At 38.4% G+C, this 8,546-nt stretch overlaps 1 pseudogene; it reads right to left on the minus strand.

Moving 5' to 3' along the window:
- Nucleotides 1-8,210: 8,210 nt before the first annotated feature.
- LOC102442012 overlaps nucleotides 8,211-8,546 on the minus strand; it is a 36,144-nt pseudogene continuing 35,808 nt past the window's right edge.

An 8,546-nucleotide genomic window follows, 5' to 3' on the forward strand; every position in this document is an offset into this window, starting at 1 on the left:
AAGAAGGTGCCATAATGTGGACATTTGCTGTGCATTTTGTCTTTGCAAAATATTGGTAGAGATTTGTCAATGGGCAGAAAATAAGAGAAGGCAATATGAAGTAGGCTTTTGCAGTCAATTTTCTCACAGTATTGTGCAGGGTCATCAAGAAAATGCTTAGTCTGCCGAAACCGGTTTGGCTCAGTGGATAGAGCGTCGGCCTGCGGACTGAAGGGTCCCGGGTTCGATTCCGGTCAAGGGCATGTGCCTGGGTTGCGGGCACATCCCCAGTAGGAGATGTGCAGGAGGCAGCTGGTCGATGTTTCTCTCTCATCAATGTTTCTGACTCTCTATCTCTCTCCCTTCCTCTCTGTAAAAAATCAATAAAATATATTTAAAAAAAAAAAAAGAAAATGCTTAGTCTTTCTCTGGCACCAGGTTCAGAACATTTCCAATTGCAGTGGTCTTACCCTCTTCTCTTAGGGAAATTGACCCACCTGGGCGAAGTCTTTAAAGGTCTCAAGGCAGCCTGGAGGGGCTCAGTTGGTTGAGTGTCGTCCTGTGCACCAAAATGTTGCTGATTCAGGGAGGGTGCACAAGGCAACCATCTATGTTTTCCTCTTTCTTCCTTCCTCTCTCTAAGCATGTCCTCGGGTGAGGATAAATAAAATAAAATAAAATAAAATAAAATAAAATAAAATAAAATAAAATAATAAAATAAAATAAAATGAAATAAAATACTAACTTTAAAATAAATAAATAGAAATTAAGGTCTCAAGGCAGATGGTTTCTGCTGTCCTTAGAGGAGCAATGTATAGTTGATCTTGTTTCACAAAATGGGGTCGACTCTTACTTTCTTCCTCCTGATTTTTTGTCTACCAAGCTAATTGAGGCTATTTTGACTGCCTCAGTACAGGTATGACTATGCAGCACCGCATTATAACCTGGGCAGATGATGGATTTGTACTCTCCAATCACTATCTGGGCACAAGATGAGCATCCAGAATGATAGAGATTATTAGGATCACAAAGTATGAATCCTGGAAGAGTCTCCTCTTCTTCCTTTCAGGCCACTGGACAAAGTGTCCGTCTGGTCTGAGGTTTGGTTTCCTCACCATAAAATGGAGATAATACTCCTGTGATAGAATTATTGCTAGGATTAAAAAATAGAACTGCTTAAAAGCATTTATCTGTGGATACTGAATACATGTTTTATGGACTGAAAATAATTTATTGTAACTTGCATTTTCTGTTATCTTTAAAAGTGAGTTATTATAAATAATCCCAAGAAATAGTTGGCATGGCTTCAGATGAAAGTTTATGTAGAACTTTCTCTAGTTTGGGACTCTTAAATGCCAGGTCTGTTAGGCGAGGACAAACCTTGGAGCCTACCCTCTCACAGGGTAAATGAGTTTCCCTTGAGAAAGTGAAAGTGCCAGAGAGCCATCTATTGAGATCACTTTTCATTGCACCAGGAAAACTGTATTTCAAATAGCAAAGCTCTAGAAGAAAATATATCGGGAAGAGATAATATTAATAACAATAATGATTATGAAAATAACGGCTAATTTTTTTTGGTGTATACTAACTATCGCATCAGGCTCTGTTCTAAGGGCCTTACATAATGAATATTTATTGTAAAATTACTGTGTGCTATTTATTATCCTGAATCTTTGTATAATCAATCACCTTTAATAACCAATGTGTACAGTAAAGTAAGCAATGTTATCTGCACTTCATGTATTGACATCTTAACTCCTTTAGAGGATGTAAGCAACTTTCTGCGGGTGGAAAATATGACAGTATTTCTATGTACTCAATGGAGTTCTTTTCTTTTGAGCTTTACTTTTCGTGTTTATATCTCAGTAAGACCATTGTCTTCTTTGGTTTGATCCCCTGGGGGGATTGTTCTGTCTGTGAGTCCTCTGCTCAAAGCATGTTTGTGAGTTAATATTTGGGATTTGTCTTCAGAGCTAGTTTATCACAGAAAAATAAGTCTCTGTGCTTTTGACAGTTTGGTTGTTCTTTTGGTATCTTTGCTTGTTTTTCCATTTTACTGCTGTACTTTTTTTGAGCTAGAGGAGATACACTTTTTTTCTATGACACAAATCACAAAACTATCCTTTCTTGGTTTATCATTTATTTTTTATTTATAGGGTTCCCACTGTGTAAAATTTAAAAAATAACACAATTATTTCAATGCATTTTTGTTTGTTTTTATGGCCCTGGCTTTTGCGATAATTGAATTGAATTGAATTATTGTATTTAACATGATCATCCTCATTTTGGGATTTTTTAAAAACAATTACCCCATTGCTCTTTTTGTAATTTTTCTCTTTTCAGAATTTTCATCTTTGAGTAACTTATTTTGGTGTAAAATCTAAGGTAGAGAGATATGTTATAGGGAGAATTGTGTGCCTCTGAAATTCATATGTTGAAATCCTAACCCCAATACCTCAGAATCTGACCTTATTTGGGAATAGGATTGTTGCAGATGTAATTAGTTAAGATGAGATCATACTGGAGTAGGAAGGGCTCCTAATCCAATATGACTGGTGTCTTTATAACAAAAGGAAATGTAGACACACACATGCATGCACACATGCATGGAGAATGTCATGTGAAGACTGGAATTTTGATGCCACAAGCCAAGGGATTACCAGAAGGTAAGAGAGAGAGCGGGAATAGATCCTTCCCTAGAGCCTTCAGAGAGAACATGGCCCTGCCAACACCTTAATTTTGGACTTCCAGCCTCCAGAATATGAGAAAATAAATTGCTGTTGTTTAAGCCATTCAGTTTGTGGTACTTTATTATGGCAACCCTAGCAAACTAATAATACAGGACACAAATTAATTCTTCCCACCTGGTTATCCAATTATCCAACACTAATAACCTTCATAAGCATTGATTTGTAAAGTGACTTCTGCAATATATTACGTTCTTTTATGAATATGAGTTGATGTCTATAATTTCTAGTCTGTGCCATTGTCTATTCACACAGATAACCCAGTGTTTCAAGCATGCCTGCTTTCTGATGTGCTTCGGCATCTGGTAGGACAAATATACCCTCACCACTCTATTTTTAAACTCTTTTGGCTCTTTTTTTAAAAAATATATTTTATTGATTTTTTACAGAGAGGAAGGGAGAGAGATAGAGAGTCAGAAACATCGATGAGAGAGAAACATCGATCAGCTGCCTCCTGCACATCCCCCACTGGGGATGTTCCCGCAACCCAGGTACATGCCCTTGACCGGAATCGAACCCGGGACCCTTCAGTCCGCAGGCCGACGCTCTATCCACTGAGCCAAACCGGTTTTGGCATTTTGGCTCTTCTTGTTTGATAATTTTTCCATACAAATTTTAGAATTTTCTTTTCTTCATTGTTCTTAAATATTACTAACGTGTTTCTAGATGTGTGCTACTTTCCCATTTACATTTCCTCTTTGGCAAATTACAGGCTCTTAATAATTCTTTAACTATGGGATATTTGTCTCTATTGTTTTTTCTCCTCATTTATATATTTTTTCTTTTTGTGATACTTATTACCTGGATTTCGGTACTTCTACATCTATTGGTAATAAATCTTAATTTTAAACATAGTTTCTTTCTCCATCCTTCTTTCCTTTCTTTTTCCTGGCAGAATTGCCCAATTTGATCTTTCAAATTCAATTTGATCCTCATTTGTATACATTTTACTTTTCATCCAATCAATTTTTTAAAACACAACGGTTACATTTCTTATACCTATTATATTTTTTAATGAAGGACTGACTTCAGAGGCAGATAATTGGATTAATCTGAAATTTTGTTCCTTGCAGTCTCAAATTTAACCCAGATATCACCTATTTATTTATTTACTTATGGATAGTAATATATTAAGCCTCTGTGAACCCACCACTAAACACAAAAGCTAGGATCTTGAAAACAACCAACATCTGACAATGGGTTCTGACACCCTATGCCTCTTCCCTTCACCATAGGAAGTAGCTAACCTAAGTCTTGTGTTAATCATTCTCTTATATAATGATACTAGAGGACTAGTGCATGAAATTCATGCACTTGGGGAAGGGGGGTGGGTCCCTCAGCCTAGCCTGCACCCTCTTGCAGTCCGGGAGAGCCCTTGGGGGATGTCCAACTGACAGCTCCTGTGGGGAGCAGGCCTAAGCCAGCAGTTGGACATCCTTAGTGCTGCCACAGAGGCGGGAGAGGCTCCCGCCACTGCTGCTGTGCTCACCTGCTGTAAGCCCAGCTTCTGGCTGAGTGGCGCTCCCCCTGTGGGAGCACACTGACCACCAGGGGGCAGCTCCTGTGTTGAGCATCTGCCCTGGGGTGCTCAGTGCGCATCATAGTGACTGGTCGTTCCACCGTTCGGTCAGTTTGCATATTAGCCTTTTATTATATAGGATATCTTCTAATTTTGTATTTTTTTGGTAACTTTCAAAAAGAGTATCGTGCTTCAGGTAATTACTGGGAACTTACTTTCTTCACCCATTATATTGCTAAGTTTCTTCCATATTGATGTCTCCTTCTGTAGTTTATTTGTTTCGGCTCCTGTATAATATTCCTTTGTATAAACATACTACATCACTTTTCATGCATTTTCTCTTTGATGGACATTTGGGTTACTTCCAAGTTTTTGCTGTTGTGAGAAATGGTACTCTGAACATTTTTCTCTCTCAATATTACATTTCTTAATTTATTCATATATTGCATGTAACTTTGAAACATTTATTTATTTTCATTACTTTTTAGTATTCTATTGCATGGATATTCCACAATTTATTATTTATTCTATTTTTATTTACATTTTAAGTTGTTTCCCATTTTGGCTATTATGAATGGTACTTCTGTAAATATTCTTGCACATTTCTTGATTCACCTCTGTTGCATCAAGGTGCATTTGTTGGGTAAAGTCCTAGGAATACACTAGCTGGGTCAAAGGCTTTGTTCAAATTTGGTAGATCAGTAGTTCTTAGAGAGTGGTCCATAGATCCTGAGGTCCTGAAACACTTTCAGGGAGTTCATAATAACACTAAGACATATTCACCCTTTGCACCATGCTGCCATTTGCACTAATGTGGCAAAAGTCATGGTAGGCACAACTACTAGTTCCTTAGGTTGGCTCAACTCAATGGCTCCAAACTTCAGTGTGAGTCATTGTTTATGGCTTCACAGCTATTCCCTGGGCAGAAAAGATAAATGTCAGTTTCATTTGAGAATGTGAGGAAGCAGTAAAAACTAATAATTTTACTAATTCTTAATCCTTGAGTACATGTCTTTTTTAACATTCTGTGTGGTGAAGAAAGAAGTATGCAAAAGGCTATATACCAAAGTATGAGGGTTCACTCAAGGGAGAGTTTGTCAAAATCTTGGAAACTTGTATTACCACTTCCCCTTCTAAACCACAAAACAATAGCCTGGCTGGCCTGGCTCAGTAGTTGAACATTGACCTATGAACCAGGAGGTTTGATTCCTGGTCAGGGCACATGCCCGGGTTGTGGGCTCGATCCCCAGTAGGGGGTGTGAAGGAGGCAGCCAATCAAGGATTATCTCTCATCATTGATGTTTCTATCTCTCTTTCCTTCTCCCTTCCTCTCTGAAATCAATAAAAAAATATATACATATGAAAAAAAAAGAATCTCCTTTAAAAAAACCCCACAAAAACTATTTTTGGGGAAGTGCATCCCTGTTGTCCTATTATTTCATTGTATCTATGTCAGTATTAATTGAATTTATTAATTCTAAAATGTATATGTAAATCCCTTTGGGTTTTCATCACATGAAATCATTATTTGTAAATAATATTTGTATTTCTTACTTTCCACTTCATATAAATTTTACTTGTGTTTTTTTCCTTGCCTTGCCATCCATGTTAGACCATTACAGTAGAAGTAGTGATAGCAGGTGGCCTGGTCTCACTCCAATCCCAAAAGTTAAACATTCAACATTTCACTGTTACCTATGATATTTTTTGTAGGTCTTTTATAAATACCCTTTGGTTGGTAAAGAAGTTCTTGCCTATTTTTGGTTTGCTAAGAATTTTTATCAAGACTAGATTTGAGCCCTGGCCAGTGTGGCTCCGTTGAGCATCGTCCCATACACCAAAAGGTCACCCAGTTAGATTCCCGGTTTGGACACATGCCCAGGTTGCAGGCTCAATCCTCAGTAGAGGATGTGCCAATAGGTGTTTCTCTTTCATAGAAGTTTCACTCTCTCCTTCTCCCTTCCACTTTCTATTAAAACAACACACACACACACACACACACACACACACACACACACATATTCAATTAAAAGAAAAAGGTATATAAATGTCAAATTGCTATTTTTTTTAAAAAAGTAATGGATGTTGAATTTTATTCAACTGCTCTTTTCTGCATGTATTGAGCTGTTCATATGGTTTTTCTCCTTTATACTATTAATTTTAAAATTAAATGATAAATTGGTTGGCTAATTGCTTTTGAAATATTAAACCAATCTTGCATTCATGGAATATACTTAAGTAAGTGCAAAGTATTATATTTTTTTCTGTATTTCTAGAATGAGTGTGTTATTATTTGGTTTGGAAAGTTCTGAGTAAGGAGGCTCCATAATTTTCCTGTTTTTTGTAATGTCCCTGTCATTTTTTGGAATTGAAGTTATACCAGCTTTCTAAAAAGAGTTTAGGGAATGGAAGAGTTTGTGTTTAAAAGAATCTTTCAAGATATAAAAGAACACAACTCAAAAATTTTCATTTCCTTCTGAAAAGTTACTAGGTGCAGTGTGGACAGGCAAAACAAGTTTTTGTTGTTCTCTGTTTTTTGCATCAAACCGTAAGAGTTAATGGCTGACTGTGTCATCCTATGAATAGCCTCTTAGGAACGCTCTAAAATCTTTGTGAAACTCCTAATGCAATTGTTCTATACTTGACTTTAAAGCTCAGGCTAATGATAATAATAGTTTGAATGTAGCCATTATTGTTAGTTAAACCTAGAGTGCACACACTAGGAAAGACTTCAGCATAATTTAGTATTTTCTCTCCCTTGGCCAGGACTGAATACAGATCTATTAGATGCCTCAAATATTTATCCTTTAAAAAGACGGTGGTAAGCTACACATAACAAAGAATTTTTCATCTTTATCATTCTTAAATGTGCAGTTCAGTGGCATTAAGTACATTCACATTGTTGTGCAACCATAATCACCATCCATCACCAGAACGTTAATATCTCCCCAAACTAAACCTCTGTACCTTTAAACACTAACTCCCCATTCTCCCTCCCCCTGCCCCAGGACAACATGTTTCTCCTTTCTGTCTCTATGAATGTGATATCTAGGTACCTCATTTAAGTGAAATCATACACTATTTGTTTTTTGTGGCTATTTTACTGAGTATAATGTCCATAAAGTTTTACTCATATCATAGCATGTGTCAGAATTTCTTTCTTTTTTAAGGCTGCATAATATTGCATTGTATGCATATGTCACATTTTGTTTTTTCATTCATCCATTCAAGAACACTTAGATTGCTTCCACCCTTTGGCTGTGAACAGAGGTGGACCGTGTCAAGTCATGTGGAAAACACCAATGAAAAATAGAACAGATTCTGGTTTGGGGAGGTTTACAAGTTTGATGAAGAAGTGTTATTCGAAATAATAACAACAACAATAACGACAATAATAAATTTCATGTTCTTTTTTTATTATCTAGGCCAGTAGTTTGCATTAATGACTTGTGGCATATTATCTAGGGAAATGGGTCCCTCAATCGCATGCATTCTGACTTCTCATTTTTCTAATACAGGCATCAAATGAAAGTAGGAAGTATGACACTGTTGAGAAGTAATGTAGCTCTGATGCTCAATCCCTGTGTTACTTGAAGCCATGGTCCGATCTCTCTGTAAAATGGGCTTGATGCTATAGTGTTTAACGCTTGTGTCATTGTGGAATCTGAAAAGGGCCTCTGGCAGTGCCCTGCACAGGTGACCTCAGAAGGAACAACCTGATGGCCCCCACACACTATGCCATGGAGGCTCCCAAGTTTCAGAATTCCTGCCCCCACCCCCTCCTGGAGCCAGAGATGGGGACCTGCTCCTCCCCAGCAGGGGCTGGCTTGGGGTGGAGAGACCAGTCGTTTTCAGTATCAGCCCTCGACAAGGGTTGTTATTTTTCCTGTCATGTTTGTTGGGGTCCAGCTCAAGTTTGTTTTTCTTGCAGAAAGGCAGGAAGGCCAATTTGGAACACACACAACTCACATGTCATCGATGATGACTTGCCCAGCACTTGGCATTGGCTCCTTGACAGTTAAAAGGCACAGGGTGGGCGAGCCCCTGCTGCCGCACTGAGGAACAAGGAAAAGGAGGGAGAATGCGAGATGCTTATCTGGGCAGGCCTTGCAGGCCCCTCCATTCTTTCCCCCTGCTCACGCCTCCCTCAAGGGACTTCTGGCCTCGGCTCACACAATCTCCCGCCTCGAGGGCCCTGCTGTTCAGTGGCCGCCTCCACTCTCTGTCCACCTCTTCCTCTTACTGAATGCGTGAGGAAGCATCCCACCCCAAGGTGAGGAAAGTCTGGATCAGCAGAGATC

The sequence above is a fragment of the Myotis lucifugus genome, unplaced genomic scaffold (assembly GCF_000147115.1).
Source record: "Myotis lucifugus unplaced genomic scaffold, Myoluc2.0 scaffold_17, whole genome shotgun sequence".
Taxonomy (NCBI): domain Eukaryota; kingdom Metazoa; phylum Chordata; class Mammalia; order Chiroptera; family Vespertilionidae; genus Myotis; species Myotis lucifugus.